This window comes from Oryctolagus cuniculus, chromosome 12 (assembly GCF_964237555.1).
Source record: "Oryctolagus cuniculus chromosome 12, mOryCun1.1, whole genome shotgun sequence".
Taxonomy (NCBI): Eukaryota; Metazoa; Chordata; class Mammalia; order Lagomorpha; family Leporidae; genus Oryctolagus; species Oryctolagus cuniculus.
The window spans coordinates 27400986-27418347 of NC_091443.1; the positions used below are offsets into that span (position 1 = coordinate 27400986).

General features: G+C 35.4%; 1 pseudogene; it reads left to right on the top strand.

Moving 5' to 3' along the window:
• The first annotated feature begins 16889 nt into the window (after positions 1 to 16889).
• On the top strand, positions 16890 to 16998 carry LOC127484073 (U2 spliceosomal RNA; annotated as a pseudogene).
• Positions 16999 to 17362: the final 364 nt, after the last annotated feature.

A 17362-nucleotide genomic window follows, 5' to 3' on the forward strand; every position in this document is an offset into this window, starting at 1 on the left:
GAAATAAGCCAATCCCAAAGGGACAAATACCATATGTTCTGCCTAATCAGTGACAACTAACTGAGCACCAAAAAGGAAACCTGTTAAAGTGAAATGAACACTATGAGAAACGGTGACTTGATCAGCCCTCACCCTGACTGTTGATGAACAACTTAATACGTTATCCCTCTTAGTATTTTTTTTTGTTTGTTCTGCTTAATACTTTTGGTTGAATACTGTAATCAATACACAGTTATTCTCAAGTGTTGAAACTTAACTGAAAAGTGATAACTGTTAAATGTAAGAGTGGGAATAAGAGAGGGAAGAGATGTGCAATTCAGGACATGCCCAAGCTGACTTACCTCAAATGGTAGAGTTAGAAACATACCAGGGGATTCCAATTCAATCCCATCAAGGTGGCATGTACCAATGCCATCTCACTAGTCCCAGTGATCAATTTCTGTTCACAATTGATCATAATGATAGGACTAAGAACCAACGGGATCACAGAAACAAGAATAGTGTCTGCAAATACTAGCTGATAGAATAAAAAAGGGAGAGAACGATCCAACATGGGAAGTGAGATACACAGCAGACCCATAGAATGGCAGATGTCCTAAACAGCACTCTGGCCTCAGAATCAGCCCTTAAGGCATTTGGATCTGGCTGAAAAGCCCATGAGAGTATTACAGGCATAGAAAGCCAAAACACTCTGGAAAAACAAACAAACAAACAAACAAACAAACAAAAAAACCTAAATGAAAGAATGAAAGATCTCTACGAGTGAGATCCTAGTGGAAAGAACGGGTCCTCAAAGAAGGGGGTACCTTTCTCTGAAGGGAGGAGAGAACTTCCACTTTGACTTTGACCCTGTCAGAATAAGATCGAAGTCAGCGAACTCAAAAGGCTTCCATAGCCTTGGCAACTCATGACTAGAGCCTAGGGTGATTACTGACACCATAAACAAGAGTGTCAATTTGTTAAGTCAACAATAGGAGTCACTGTGCACTTACTCCTCATGTAGGATCTCTGTCCTTAATGTGCTGTACATTGTGATTTAATGCTATAACTAGTACTCAAACAGTATTTTTCACTTTGTGTTTCTGTGTGGGTGCAAACTGTTGAAATCTTTACTTAATATATTCTAAACTGATCTTCTGTATGTAAAGAGAATTGAAAATGAATCTTGATGTGAATGGAAGGGTTAGGGAGTGGGAGATGGGAGGGTTGCAGGTGGGAGGGAAGTAATTGGGGAGGAAGCCATTGTAATCCATAAGCTGTACTTTAGAAATTTATATTCATTAAATAACAGTTAAAAAAAACAAGAGCAAAAAAAAGCAGAAATCAAATGATGATAGATCTTAGATGTCATTTTCAGAAATTTGAGTCAGTTTTCAAGAAAAAAAATTGAAAATTTCACTCTAAGTCATGATCTGATCCTCACTTTTTCAACAGTTACTTTTCTTACTATGTGGCACAGTGTTGCCCAATAGAAATATATTGTGGTGTACATATGTGAGCCTTGTATATAATGTAAGATTTTTAAGTAGCTCTGTTAAATTATTTTACCTGTGTTTTTTTATTTTTTTGGTGATATATTTTATTTTATAGAATATATAGAATTTATCCTGGGGCCAGCTCAGTGGCTCACTTGTTTATTCCTCCACCTGCGATGCCAGCATCCCATATAGGCACTGGGTTCTAGTCCCCATTGCTCCTCTTCCAGTCCAGCTCTCTGCTGTGGCCCAGGAAGGCTTGGAGGATGGCCCAAGAACTTGGGCTCCTGAACCCGCATGGGAGACCAGGAAGAAGCACCTGGCTCCTGGTTTCGGATCTGCACAGCGCACTGGCCCTAGAGGCCATTTTGGGGGTGAACCAACGGAAGGAAGACATTTCTTTCTGTCTCTCACTGTCTAACTATGTCAAAAAAAACAAAAACAAAAAAGAAACTTTGAAACAAAAGAAGATATCCTAAGAAATGCCTTCTGTGTGTAATCAATGTAAAGGTATTAATTTTTTATGCAAATATTCAAAATCCTATGTGATTTAATTCAGATAAGTTATGTTTAAGGTGTTTCATTGCTGCCTGTTGCTAGTGCCTCTTCTGGGAAGCACAAATATAGAAATTAGGCTGCATAAAAGAATAGAAGCATGGAAAGGTGTTGCAGCATTAAGCAGTTTGTGTAAGAGATGATTGTGAACATGGAAAGATGTGACAGTAGAGATAGAAATAAAATAGGCCTTAGGGTAATAGGAAAACCAAGGAAGACACATTGGAGGACCCCTGGTATTTTAGCTTAAGTACCTAATGGCTAGAGGTGGTGTCTACTGAATTAAGCTAAGGCCAGTTTTGCAGAAGAAAAACGGCTGAAAAGATAATTTCTTGCTCTAATTTTAGATATGTGAGTGGAAACAATGAAGAATAATCTTCAAATCTCCAAGTTCCCTTTATGTTTCTCTTAATGTTCTCTTAAAGTAACTTAGAATGATAAGTTAAATTATGAAAATGTGTTTTTGACAAAAATTAAAAGATAATCAATAATCCTAACCAAACTCTTTAAATTTCTAACATAGGTAACTCAGAGTTTCATTGATTTCTTAGGAAATCAGTACCAGTGCTCCTATTCAAAGCTATGCATTTCAAAGGTTAAGAAAGGGCCCGTTATGACAAATGATACATGATACATGAATATGAAGATAGAGGGCATGTAGCCGGCGCTGCGGCTCACTAGGCTAATCCTCCGCCTTGCGGCGCCGGCACACCGGGTTCTAGTCCCGGTCGGGGCGCCGGATTCTGTCCCGGTTGCCCCTCTTCCAGGCCAGCCCTCTGCTATGGCCAGGGAGTGCAGTGGAGGATGGCCCAGGTGCTTGGGCCCTGCACCCCATGGGAGACCAGGAAAAGCACCTGGCTGCTGGCTCCTGCCATCGGATCAGCGCGGTGCGCCGGCCGCAGCGCGCCGGCCGCGGCAGCCATTGGAGGGTGAACCAACGGCAAAGGAAGACCTTTCTCTCTGTCTCTCTCTCACTGTCCACTCTGCCTGTCAAAAAAAAAAAAAAAAAAAAAAGAAGATAGAGGGCATGTCAAAATTACAAGTGTCCGAATTCAGAAAGTAAAAACTGTGGGAAATAAAATGATGTGAAATAACACACCGTGGTTACAATGGACAGAGCAGTGTAGGAGTGTAGACTAAAGTTAATTTAGTTCTAGATTATTGAACTTTTAAATGAATGTGTGTTAGTGTATATGTTAGGATAGACTCATACACGACAGCCCTGAACAAATGGATGCCTGCTGCATGGTTTGTAAATGAAGTTTTACTGAACCCAAATATGATCATTGTTTATTTCTAGTCTATTGCAGGCTTTATGTTTCAATGGCAAAGCTGAGTAGTTGAGATTAAAATTTTATGGGTCAAAGGTCAATATTTACTTTCTGTCTATAGGAAAAGCTTGCTGATGTATGTATTAGTTCATGAACATTAATTCAAAAATAGAGAGATTATTTATGTGTATCTTCATTATTGATCACAATGTATTAAATGTAGAAATGTAAAACAATGTGAGAAAAATAACAACAGAAACCATTACTATCTAGAAGTTACTTTTACAAACTGAACCTATTATGCAAAATCCTTGAATCAGAGAGTGAATAAAAATAATTATAAAACATCTAAAAATAATGACCATGAAAAAATTATGGGTCAGAGTGTGCATGCTAGTTAAAGTAGTACTCAGAGAGGGAAATTCATAGCCATAAGCATTTATACTAATACATAAAATATAAATAAACATTAAAAATCAAAAACAATAAGTTTATACTAGTAATAAAATTATAAGATGGAAATTAATTACTGAATTAGGAGAAGAATAAAGTGTTCAGAGAAAGACAAAGGACTAATTGGATCAGATGAAGTTGAAACAATCATGTTTGTATCAAGAAATGCTTTATTATATTCTTTATTAAAAAGCTTCAAACTAACAAAACATACCCCAGATGAGAAGAAAATCTAAGCAGACGAATTACTAGGGAGGAAAAAAAAATGACCAAACTGCTACCAACTAGAAAAAGTAGATGCAGAGTCTACAGTTCTTTGAGTCAAAGTCTACCATATTTTTAAAGAAGCAGTCAATCTTATATGACTTACACTGTTGCAGGCTAAGAAAAAACAGTTTTTCGATTTTGTTTTATCAAGAGAGAACAAAACTGATAACAAAATGTAATTAAGAGAGCAAAGAAGATGAAAATTATAGATGTTTCACAAACCGAATTTGCATCTCTATTTCTAATGTTAAATAAAACATCCTCTAACCAATAGTAGCCACATAGTAACACAATCTAAGTGGATTTTTTTGAAGACAAGTTAAAATGGTTCAGTATCAATGAAGCTGTTAATATAATTCACCACATTAAGACATCAAAAGAGAAAAATCCCATTTGCAATTCCAGAAATGATAAAGCTATTCAAAAAATCAAACATCCATTTTTTATAAAAATATGAGTAAAAATGGTTGATAAAATATATTTATCTAAACTGTAAATTCTGCAGATTATAAAATGTGGAAAATTTTAGGAAATACTGTATTTAAGTAATAAAAAAGATAAAGATGTTCACTGTCATGACTTCCTTTGCACAAATATAGAGATACCAGCCAATATAATGCAATTATCACTTGTGTTTGCCTATACTTTATATTACCTAAGCATTGCATGCATATATTTTATATATTTATCCATATATATTTATAATCAGCAATATCATTACAAAAATAATATCAAATAACTTAATAATTCAAAATTTCATGAGGTCGCTATGTTCTTGCAAATATATTCTGTAAGATTGCTTTTGTAGGACATGCATTGTTTTTATATGGGTTTTGTTTAATAATGGAATATATACAATATACACAATAATAACAATATAATAATGGAATGTATACAGTTGAAGTATGAAGAGAATAAAATATATAAACTTGTGTTACAGTTTTAAAATACAACTTAAGGTTACATAGAGAGTTGATGTCATCTAATGGAAAATTGATGATATAGTTAAATGTCATAGTTCAAATGAAGTATACATTTTTATAGATGCACCATTTGACTTACTATAGTCTCCTGCCTTCTTGACACAAATAAATACCAATATGCTCATTAATATTTCCATGAATTGAATTTTAAGACATTTTCCAGTTCAAGAATACTTCAAAAACTTTGTGGAAAATTGAACTAAATGATAAGTATATTTTGGTGCAAAAAAAGTTTGTGAGATCCTTACATAATGTGAAGACTTCAAAAACATGTGGAGAATTTAATAGAAAAAAGTGTCCATTGATTACAAAATTTTTTGCAAACAATAAGATTATCTTTTAATTCTACTTCTATGGAATTTTTAAAGTATGCTCTGTTTCTTAAATGTAAATAAAATAATTTGTTTACCGAAATGAGCACTGATAATAGAGTCTTACATGGCTTGTGCTAATGCTATTGATTTTTAGGGATATTTAGTGTCTTTATTTCTCATATTAAATACACATTAAAGGGTCAAAATGTCTAATACATATTCCAGCTTGTTATTTCTTTTTTTTTTTTGACAGGCAGAGTGGACAGTGTGAGAGAGAGAGAGACAGAGAGAAAGGTCTTCCTTTGCTATTGGTTCACCCTCCAATGGCTGCCGTGGCCGGTGCACTGCGGCCGGTGTACTGCGCTGATCCAAAGGCAGGAACCAGGTACTTCTCCTGGTCTCCCATGGGGTGCAGGGCCCAAGGACTTGGGCCATCCTCCACTGCCTTCCCGGGCCACAGCAGAGAGCTGGCCTGGAAGAGGGGCAACCAGGACAGAATCCGGCGCCCCGACCGGGACTAGAACCTGGTGTGCCGGTGCCGCAAGGTGGAGGATTAGCCTATTGAGCGGTGGCGCCAGCCCCCAGCTTGTTATTTCTATGCAACAACCCACCACAGTTATTAGTGGCTTAAAACAATGATCTCTTCCATGGGTGGCAGGGGCACAAGAACTTAAGCCATCATTTGCTGCCTCCCAGGATGCATTAGCAGGATTATGCATCAGAAGTAGAGAAGGCAGGACTTGAATTTGCACTCCAGCATGGGACTCTGAAGTCTTGAGGAGCATAGTAACTTGTGTACCAGAATGCCTACCTGCTGCTATGCATTTTTTGACCTAACTTCAGAAATCAAGTTGTGTCACTTTAGCTGTGTTATATTGGTCAAGTCATTCCCCGAGGTCGCCCCAGATTAAAGGAAAGGGGAATCAGATTTCACAAATAGATGAGAGTGAAAAAAAGTAATTTTAACAGTTTTTAATCTACCAAATTATATAAATACAAGTAAATGAACTGTGGACAATTTTTTGAGAGGATGATTACTTTTACTGAAAATGAACAATAATGCAACTCTTTCTAGTCTTAGCAAAAATTATAATTATCAGGAAATGAGTAATATTTTATATTCAGCTTAGGAATTATTTTATGTGCATCAGATCTTTAGAAAATACATCTAGTATGAACAATTTATATGGTAAAAGGTTTATAGAAAAAATCAGAGGCATATTTTTCATCATAGGATTGTGCCTTCCTTTCTGATTACCTTGAAAAATTAAACTTTTCATAACTCGTATGGGAGTTTTCCAGTATTTGAATATTCATATCACATCCCACAGCCTCTTAGACAAATTTGGCAATTTTCTGATTTCAGCTGGTTAGTGATAGTGGTAAAATGTGGAGTAAACATGCTCTTTCCTTACTCTTAAAAGGTTGAAATGATAATTTTATCACTGCATTGGTAATTGTGACTACTAAGATATTCTAGATATTTATTTGTTTGATAAGATTTGTGTAGAACAAGCTAGTATTTTTCAAAATAATCTATAATTTTACCCATCATCAATTATTAGATATTTTCTTTTCCATAAGAGTTTCAAATATATTATCCTTATAGTTTATAAGCCTGTGGATCACATTGCTATGGTACAGTGAGAGCAACTAGTTTTGAACAAACACTCATTGTTTGGTCTCGGTATGTTAATTTAAAGAAGACATTTTCATCAAAGTCAAATTGTAAAATTGCTACTATGACCATTTACAAAATCATGCCTTTAATGTCCACTTCTTGTGATTTCTCTTGCTATACCTTAGATGATCTATTGACTTGAATCTTTGTTGTTGTAAAGCCCTCAGTGTTCATCCATAGTACCATCAATTTGTGGTTTCTAGCTTCCACTGTTGTTTCGGTTAGGAATTTGATTTCATATTATTTGTAAATTAACATTTTGTTTAAAAATGTAATACTTACACATTTTAATGTGGTACGATGAAAACATTTCCACACAAATGGAAATACAAACTGGGAAAACTAGAGAAACTCATTCTAGCTCATTCTCTTTTCCTTGTGTTTTGAGCCTACCCAGCTGGGGTGTCTCATGCATTTATGCTGTATGTAATACACCACAGCCCCTCCCTATGCCATGGAACACTAGCACTTGCTTCTTCTGTTTGTCTGACTGTGTTTTGATATTCTTTATCTGACCTTCCTCTATTCCATGCCCTCCAGACTTTATCAGCTCCTAATAATTATCCTACGTTTGGATCAACTTTTTTTTTTTTTAATCTTTACATATAGGGGAAACCATATTGTATACATCTTTTTATGTCTGGTGTATTTCACTTAAAATATTGATCTTTGGTTAGATTCATTTAAATAGAAATGTCAGGACTTTGTATGGCTGAGTAATATTCCATTTGTCTGTGTGTCACAGTATTGCACTGTGATATAGATGTATATGTATGTAATTAGGAAGATCTTTCTCTCTATTGATGTATCTAGCCTATATTACACTCTCTATATGCTGATGAACACCTAGGTTGTTTACTTATCTTGGCTATTGGAATACTGCTGCAATGGATGTGGAAATGCAAGTATCTCTTTCATGTTAGTTTAGTTCCTTCATATATATATGCAGATGTTGGATAGCAGAATGAAATGGTAGATCTCTTTGAAAATTTTGCAGATCCTTGTATGCTATTCTCTAAAATGGCTGTATTAGTTTTCATTCTCACCTATAGTATATAATATTTCATTTTCTCCACATCCTCACCACCATTTCTTATCTTTTAATTTTTTATAATAGCCATACAAATATAGTGAGTTGGAAACTTATTGTCATTTTGTTGTGTATTTCCCTAGTGGCTAATAATATTGAGCATTTCTTTATGCACTGGTTGACCATTTATATTTCTTTTGAGAAATGTCTGTCAGCACTTTTGTTCATTTCTTAAGTGAACTTTTTTGAGTTTTTTTGCAGTACTTATATATCCTAGATGTTAATTCTTTGCCCGATGAATAATTTGCAATTATTTTCTTCTGTTGTCTTTATTCTGTTGGTTGTATTTTTTGTTGTGCAGAGCTTTCTGGTTGGTTGTAATCCCATTTGGCTCTTTTTGCTTTTGTTGCCTATACTTTTAGAATCTTATCCAAAATATTAATGCCTGTTCCTGTGTCTTGAACATTTCCCACTATGTTTTCTTCTAATAGTTTTATAGTGTCTTATATTTAGATATCTCAACTCTATTTTGTACTGATATTTGTATGGAGTGAGAGGTGGGGGGGTCAATTTTCCATCTCCTACATATGCATATCCAGTTTGCCCAGCACATTTTTTTTTTAAGATTTATTGATCGATTGATTGATTTGAAAGGCAAAGTTACAGATAGAGAAGGACAGACAGAAAAAGAGCTCTTCCAAACGCTGATTCATTCATCAAATGGCAGCAATGACTGGGGCTGGGCCAGGCTAAAGCCAGGAGTTTCTTGCAGGTCTCCCATGTGGGTGCAGGGGCCTAAGGATTTGGATTACGCTCTACTACTTTGCCAGGCACATTAGTAGGGCATGTGATTGTAAGTGGAGAGGCTGAGACTTAAAATGGTGCTCATATGGGATGCCGGTGGTGCAGGCTGTGGCTTAACCTGCTGCCACAGTGCTGGCTGCCAGCACCATTTTTTGAAGTCTGTCCATTCTCCAGGGCATGTTTTAATCTCTAAATTGGTTTAGATACTATGGACATTTTAATAATATTAATTCTTCAAAGCCATGAAAATGAGGTGTTATTCAATTTCTTTGTATCTTCAGTTTCTTTCATTAGATTTTGTAATTTTCATTGTAGAGGTCTTTCGCACCTTTGTTGGTTCTTTATTATTTGTAGCTGTTGTTAGTTGGATTGCTTTTTGGTAGCAAGTTTGTTATCAGTGCATGCAAATGCAACTGGCTTTTGCATGTTTGTTTTCTATCCTGCAACTTTATTAAATTTGCTTTTCAGTTACAATGTCATGATAGCATCTTTGTGTTTCTCTCTCTATAGTATCCAATGAAGGGGTAATTCAACTTCCTCCTTTTCTATGTGTATTCCTTTTATTCCTTTCTCTTGCCTAATTGGTATGACTGAAAATACTGGTACTATAATTGAATATTGAATAAGAGTCATGAGAATGTACATCCTTGTCGGGTTTCAGATCTTAGAGGAAATCTTTCAGTTTTTTCCATTTAATTTGTATTAGCTATCGCTTCTCATGCTTTTGGCTAAGATCAAGTGTAATTTGTATTATCTGTAGGTTTGTCATATATAGCCTTCATTATGTTGAGATATGTTCCTTCCATATCTAACCTGTTTAATATTTTTATCATGAATTAATATTGTATTTTAGCAAATGCTCTTCCTGTTCTATTGATGATTTTTTTTATCTTTTGGTTTGTTTTGTGATATATTTTTACATTGATTTGCAGATGATGAACCATCCTATGTCCCTGGGATAAATCCCAGTTGATCATGATGTATTATTTTTTTGATGTTTTGTTGGATGCAATTTGCTACAACATTTTTTGAGAATCTTTTTATTCTATGTTCATCAGGAATGTTAGTGTAGAGTTTTCTGTATTTGTTGCTGGGGTCTAAGGTAATGTTGGCTTCATAGAATGACTTTGGAATCCTTTTCACTTTTTTGGAATAGTTTGAGGAGACTTGATGTTGATTCTTAAAAAGTTTTGTAGAATTCTGCGCTGAAGCTAACTGGTCCTGCCTGGGCTTTTCTTTATTGGGAGACTTTTGATTTCAGATTCAGTATTACGTGTTATTGGCCTGTTCAGGTTTTCTATGTCCTCGTGGTTTAATTTTGGTAATTTATATGTATTTTCAATTCATTCACTTTTTTTAGGCTTTCTGATTAGTTGGCATAGAGCTCTATGTGATAATCCCTAATGAGTACATTTCTGTGGAATCAGTTGTGTTATCTCCTTTTGCAGGCCTATTCAATCCCTTTCTAATTATCCACATGCTTATTTCAGATAAGTTGCTAGCATTGTCAATACCCTATTCTCATCTTGTTTATTTTCAGCAGTCAAAGATTTTAGCTGTACAAAGAATCAGAAACCACTAGAAGTCAACCTACTTATTCATTCTCTTTCACAGCACTCCTGAAGTCTGGTCAGTGAAAGACTGGTGGTAACTGAGGTACTTTCCAGGGTCTGGTCTACACAGTCAAAATTATCTTTATGGTACTAATAAGACAGCCTTTGCCCTTTTACAGTGTGTATATTTTCAGTGATAATGGAATAGCAGTGGCGGGTAAAAGTAATGGCAAATTAGTCTAAACCAAGGCAGCAGCACGGAAGTGTAGCACCAGCACTGTGTACCATACTTGGAGTAAAGGAAACTCACTGCCGGTTTAACTGAAGGCTGTATTCGCTTCAGATCATTCATAGTTCTATAACAACATACCACAGGCTTGATAAATATAAATAATAGAAGTCTGTTTTTCGCATTGCTAAGTGTTGGGAAGTTCAAGATCAAGGCCTGGTGGGGGCTACCTGCTGCTTCCATGATGGTGCCATGGTGCTGCATCTTTCCTTTGGGGAAGGGGTTCAAGGGGATCAAGGGTTCTCCTTTCGATGTGGTTTTACAAAGTATCTGCCCTTGTGACTTGATCATCTTCAAAAGGCCTCAATCCTTGGTGCTGTCACATTAGCAATTACATTTCAGTGTAGGAATTTTGGGGGCACACGTTCAGACTACAGCTGTCATTGATAATGTAGTAAAAATTTTTGATCTTACTAAATTTGAATCTTTGTGTACTCATTTAAAATGTATTCTGAGACATAATGGCAAACATGCACAGAACACTTGCTCTGAGTACAAAATATTACTTTTGTGGGAAAAGAATATGTGTGACTGCTTGTGTTGGGAGATGAACTAAACATGTTTTGTTAAAGAAATACTGTTTTTACTTAAAATAACTACTGATTAACAAAATAAGGTTGTTTCTACTTGGGTTTGTGGCAGCCATTTTTTAAAAACAAAATAGACTTCTGGTTCCAGGCAAACAACTGATATTATGTGTTTCCAATGGGAAAAAATTATAGGTTTCCAGGTGAAAATTAGGAGTAACTTTTATCCTCCAATATAGATCCTCCAATATAGGAATGACAGTTTCCCAAAATTTACTTTTCTGACAATTTGGTAATAATATTAATCAGTACACATATTGTATTGTGTGATGGATCATTATTTTTCAAATATATTGTATTTTTAAAATCACAGATGATTAACAAATCAAGTGTAGACAGACTAATGGATTTAGTGTAAAACAGTGTGAAAAGTTCATTGATAAGGTTTCAGATTCTACATTTCTAGTGACCTGTGGGAAATTACCATTCAATAAGTTTCAATAACATGTTAGAGAAGATCATACATAAATATCTAAAAGATTATTAAATATGCCTACATATGAAGCTGTGTTTTCCTCATATGACTCAAGGACAGCAACATTCACACCGTGGTGGGGGGGGTGGGCTGTTGTGTGCTAGACACTTAGTCTTCACATTCAATATTGAACCAGACAGTTAGGATGCCCCCCTCTAGCTGAATACACAAAATCATGCCTTGCTGTGTCTCTGGAGCTTGATTAGTGACTTGATTTTGTAAATAGTTGTATTTTCGGCTGATTTTACTGATTTTCCTTTCTTGTTTTTTTACCCTTGTCTTTTCAAAGTTTTTACTTTTTAGGACGTTTTCCCCTTGCTATTGTTTCTTTCTGAGTATTGTTCACTTAAATATGTTCATGTGTTACCTCCATGCTCTTGATTCTCAAATAAAACTATCACTTGTTTGGGCCACTATGGTAAGCTTCACAAATATCAAGTCTGAATTTCTAATTATCTGTTTCACTCCTTACTCCTGGAGTATTAATAATCCTTCAAGAGCAGCACGTCTCAATTTTCTGCCTCTATTCGTTGCTCATGCCAAAGCTACCTTTTCTGTAGCAATGTCATCAGGATAGTCAGCCAAGTGTATCACCTGAGCATACCACGATTGTAGGTTTTTCTCATAGAAACTAAATAATGGTCTTGTTCTTTTCCCCTCTCTCCCTCACTCCCTCTCTCCCTCTCACTCCTCCACACAATCAAACACAAACATATATTTTATTATAGTTCTGCTTTTATATAGTGTCACATTTATTATTCAAGTTTAATTCCTTAGCATGTTTTTGTTTTAAAGCAATTTTTTATTTAGTTGAAATTCACACAGTATGAAATAAACAATTTACTGACATTTACACCTTAAGAGTATTGTACAATGAGTATTTCTCTTTAGGTCAAAATATTTTCATCACCCCTAAAGAAAACTCACCTGTTACACAGTTATTTCCCATTGCTTCTTCCCTTACCTGACAAACCACTATTTTGCTTTCTGTTTCTGTAGACTTTTAAGGAAATATCTGGATATTTCATATAAATAAATATTGACTTCTGTCATTTACGAGGTGTTTCTGCTGTTCATGTGCTTTGTAGCCTGGAATGGAATTTCATATTTTATTTATCTTTAAAGTAACACTCTGATAGAGTCCACATATGGGACAAACTTCAGAAACTGTAGGAAGTGTATGGAAATCATCAAGAGACCCTCAGAAGTTGGAGATAGAATCCCACTCTTAGGGTAAAGGTAGTAAAAAGCAAACATAATCCCTCAAAAGGGACAACCTAGCTGTCTTCAGAAATACTGACGATGTCTTGGTCAGTCTATTATTGGAGACTTGGGAGATGCAATCCAATCCAAAGAAACAGAATGCATCATCAGATTAAGGAAAGATGGGATTTACTCAGTTGTGTTGTATCTCACTTTAGCAGTGATGATAGGTAAACTTTAATAGATAATAGAAAATGGATAGAAGGAATTTATAAGTATTTAGTTGATATACCTCAAATTGAAGGGAAAATATATCTGGCAAAAGCAGATACCTGATTCCCAAGGGAAATCTGTTATGTTGTGAAAGAAGAGAGAGTTCATCAGCTCTCTCAGTAGGCAGGATGAAATATCACTCCAGACAATCTAATTCTCTTTGCCCTGATTCTCTGCTCATCAAGAGACCCTGAAGTTATTTGTTTGGAAGTTTGATACTGATAGGACCTCCTGTGGATAATGGACATGAGTATTCTCATTTAGAAATAAACACACTGACATTCTGATAACAAGGGGTCTGCTTTGGGTTAATCAGTCTATAGTACCTAGTACTGTTTGTAACATGAACCATATTCAGTAAATGTGACTGAATGACTAATAAACAGACAAAGCATCCATGAACTCTGTTCTGTTTAATCTTGATGTGGATAGAATAAGCTGAGGAAAAATAAGCTTTGCTAGTCATTTCTCTATCTTTTTTTGCAAAGTAAATCATTTGGAAATTGAGTTATAGGATTTTAATGAGGTACTATAGTACTGAATAAAAAAGGAGTAAATGAGTTAACAGCTGCCCAGAATAATGAAAATTAATAAATAAGTTGGATAAACTAGCATGGTTAATGATTTTAATAAGGTGAATGTCGGTAAAAATCATTGATATATGTGTTTGCCAAATATCATTATTCAGAGGTATTCAGGAATATTGTTCAGTAGACATACTAGCTTCCTAAGAATGACTCAGCCATTGAGTGTATACAAGGACTCTTAAGATTCCACTCTGGGAAATACTTTCCACTCGGAGAAATTGCTGATATAATTAACTCTGGAAAGTGTGAGATTTCCCCATGGGCTTCCTTTTCACTAGGAAATCTCAGGGATAATTGCAAGAGCCATTTTTAATAAGATAAAGTTAGATTGCTGATTAGTTTATTTTCTTGAAGTTTTTTTTTTTTTCATACTTTTTTATCTGAAGACAATTCTGCTGTATTCTGCCAACGTTGCAACTCGCTCAAAATTCAGCAGGCTGTGTCCTCCAGGGGGCCTAGCAGCTATAGGATATCATGTCTATTATTTTATCTCCCCATTGTGGTGAAGTTATTCTCAATAAGTATGAATTTATTGAAAGTCATCTTTTTCTCTTACCCATATAGTGATTTTCATAAAGACCACTATTATATTGAGAATTGATGAAAATAGTTTTCTGATCATATTGCCTGGTGCGGATTATGGCAGCTTTCAGAATTATTTTACCTGGGTATCTTAGTCATTTGCAATGAATACTACTTGCAAGGTTTCCAAGGGGATTAGAAAAAAATGGTTAGGCATAGCATTTTCTACCTGGGTAAAATTCTTGATTGCATCATGCAAAATCCATCAAGTTCTCCAAAAAAGTGCAACTCCAAAAACAAAATTGGAGACTATATCTTAGTATATCATGTTATATTTCCTAACAGTGTTTATGGGTATGTAAAACATCAAGATAATTTTCCTTCAAGTAAACTAACACATACCTCATTGTTAGCTCAAAAAAATTGTTAGAGCTCACCAAAATCATAAACATTTGCCATTACCATTCTTACCAGAAAAGGAGTTTTTATCAAAAGTATAAATATTTGAGTGACAACATGTAATTTATCAAAAGAAAGAGATTATTTTCTTTGAAATTCTGAATGTGATTTAATGAATGTAGTTGGCTATTTTTCCTGGGTACGATTGGACATGTGGTTCCTGCTTTAGCTTAGGGAATTAGGTAGAAAGATCTTCCTTTATTCCCTCTTGAAGAAAGTAGCATAGATTGTTATATTCCTGAGGAATGTATAAATTTCTAAAATGTAGAAGTGTTAAATCCTAACACTAAAATTTTAATTTTCTTTAATGCATTGAATTGGAAAATGCAGTCAGGTGGAGAACTGATGTATACTATAATGCCTTTGTTGAGAGTTCTGTATCCATTTGTTACCTACAGAACATTTAAAAATTGTTACATATAATCATGTTGAAGTATATGATTTTTGTCATTCCTTTCAAGCACAACCACATATCTTTTATCTCTGTGGTTAGATAAAGTCATAAATTTCTCTTTATGTTTCAGTTAGTTTGAGTTACCAATGCTTATTTCCAAAATACATCTATAAATAATAATAAAAAATGCTTGTTGGGTACACTTCTGCTATCTTGTCAGCAGATTTATGTAGACCATCTACAATGAGCCAGATCCTGCTAAGAACACTGTCTCACTGATAACTTTCTAGGTCTTAGTTTTGCAGTACAGACATGTTAGGAGTTGATGCCGGTAAAGAGTCTGGGGTATTTTTGTAGAGGAAGAAATGATTAAAATAAAGTGGCTGCTTGGTAGTGAGACCAGAATCTGAGAATGATCTGAGTGTGTAGGGGATGGTGTGGAGGTTGGGGAAGGAAGGGTTGAGTCTATGGAAACCTGGAGAAACAGTGGTTTCAGAATTCTGGAAACCTTTTAGAGGAACGGTAGGTACAATGAATTCTGTAATAGATTTTATAGGCAATGTCAATGACTTGAAACTATCTTCTAGGAGATGAAAAAGCACCACAGGGTTTTAATTACATATTTTATATATTTTTAAAACAATTAGTTCTATAGGTATGTGAAGGATGGATTGGTGTAGAAAGCCAGGGAGCAAGGAAATTAGTTAGGAAGTCGGGGATACAGTTCAGCCAAGAGATGATGATGGTCAGAAAAGATACAATCAGAATGATGTTCTTCTAGCTCAAAGCTAAATACTACATTGAATATAAAATGCTTTCTGTCTTGAGCAGACTATATACTACTTACATATTTAATTATTTATACATGGAGGAGAAATTTGATAACAATATTACGTAGTGCCCAAAATGTCTTGAAAGTCAAATTTTACAAAACATAAAATCATGGTTTATAATCTGAAAACTTCCATTATTACTAAATTTATACACTGAACATATGACTCAGTGGCTACAAAAATGCTTCTAGAATTTGGGTTGGGCATTTTTTGATCTCATTCTACCATAGATATCAGGAGTCATCTTGAAAAAAATAATAGTGTAGACTAATGCTAAGGAATTAAAGGATCGTATGACCTAGAGGAAAAGCTAGAGATTTTAGTAGGAATTCAACAACAGTATAAGTGCACTAAATGTAAGGAACTGCCATGGTGTATAGAAGGTCAGAAAGAATGATTTGGTTAAAGCAGAGAATATGCATGTGTGGGGCTAAGTTTGGAGGATAAGGGACCTGCTCCATTTTATGGAGGATCATGAATGCCTGGATCTGGAATTTACACATTAACAGATAAAAAATAATACTTTAAGTTAAATAGATTTTGCTCTTATGTAGTAGCCATTAATTTTAGTAGTTTATTTTTTCACTGACCCAGGAATTCTAATTTCAGCACCGTTGAATACTCTATGCTCAATGGCTTCAGAGTCTATGAAAGCTGGGGAACATCAGGCCTTGGGGCCACGGAAGGCCATTATGAACACAGGCAGGATATGAAATTCAATAATCTGTGTTTTTAAGTTAATAATTTTATGTGGCCCACAAATGATGCTAGAAATATCCAAATGACCATTGGCAGAAAAAAAAAAAAAAAAAAGACCCCTTCCCCTGAATGCAAACTACGTGATTTCCTTCTTACCTTTCTGTGTATTTATTTCATTTTATATCCCTTCTCGACTTTTGGCTAAGATCAAGTGTAGTGTCTGTTCTTATCAGTTTAATATTTTATTTTATTTTTTCGCAAAGCAAGATTTATTGAAGTCAGAAACCTCCTGTTGCAGCAGCCAGGAGGAGGGCTCTAGAGAGGAAGACCCCTCATTTTTGTTTTAAACAAAACAGTACATCAGAGTTGTCTAACAGTCTTGAATAGTCAATAATTTAATGAGCAAATTCCTAAACATTCACTAAATTTTTTTTTTTTTTTTGACAGGCAGAGTGGACAGTGTGAGAGAGAGAGAGACAGAGAGAAAGGTCTTCCTTTGCCGTTGGTTCACCCATTCACCCTCCAATGGCCGCCGCGGCCGGCGCACCGCGCTAATCGGATGGCAGGAGCCAGGTGCTTCTCCTGGTCTCCCATGAAGTGCAGGACCCAAGCACTTGGGCCATCCTCCACTGCACTCCTGGGCCACAGCAGAGAG